This window comes from Phalaenopsis equestris, unplaced genomic scaffold (assembly GCF_001263595.1).
Source record: "Phalaenopsis equestris unplaced genomic scaffold, ASM126359v1 Scaffold000236, whole genome shotgun sequence".
Taxonomy (NCBI): domain Eukaryota; kingdom Viridiplantae; phylum Streptophyta; class Magnoliopsida; order Asparagales; family Orchidaceae; genus Phalaenopsis; species Phalaenopsis equestris.
Window position 1 is genome coordinate 204014 of NW_018164678.1, and position 751 is coordinate 204764.

Consider the following 751-nt stretch of genomic DNA (forward strand, 5'->3'; position numbering starts at 1 on the left):
AGCAAATGAGCAAAAGAAGTTGATAGCAGTTGAGGCCCTCATGGGGAAAAAAAGTTTTCCAGACAAAATAGGGTCAGAATTTCGAAAACTAATAGTCAAGCATTAACATAAGTATGATTTATAAGCTTAGAAAAGGTCATAAAAAAACTTCGTAAGGTATGAGAGAGTGAAACTTTATAAGGACGAGAAAAGTAAATCATGATTGATCTAGTAGCTGTTAGATTTATTAATGCGGGGTGAGGATCACGAGATTTCCCTCCCGCATTCCAGATGCTTGGAACGGCCGATCCCGGCATGGGAGAGTTGGCACCTCCTTTCAACAAAGGGGCCCAATCCAAATTACATGGGGCTTATATTTGCTCATGTTTTATGTTTTCAGTTTTTCGTACGCTTTGTGCTGGGACAGCCGTCGGCATCTCCGATTTTACATTCTAGGGCTATATCAAAGAGCGAGTGGTGGCTATCCTCGACTTCACCTCCTGCAACCTTCCCTCCGTCGCTGCCGCTGTAGCTGCCGGCTCACCCATTGCAGCTACCTGGAAACAACCCTCCTTGGCTATTTTTTTTTGTAGTTCCACTTAGTTGCCACCTTCCAGATTCCTCGTTCCCACCTACTACCGCCTCTCATGATCCAACAACCGTCCTTCCTCCACCACTGTTGCTAACCCAGCTGCCCTCAGTTAGCCCAATCTTGTCGCAGCTCCTTTCCTGATCACTGCCACTGTCCAGGAATAGACAACCTATTGTTCTT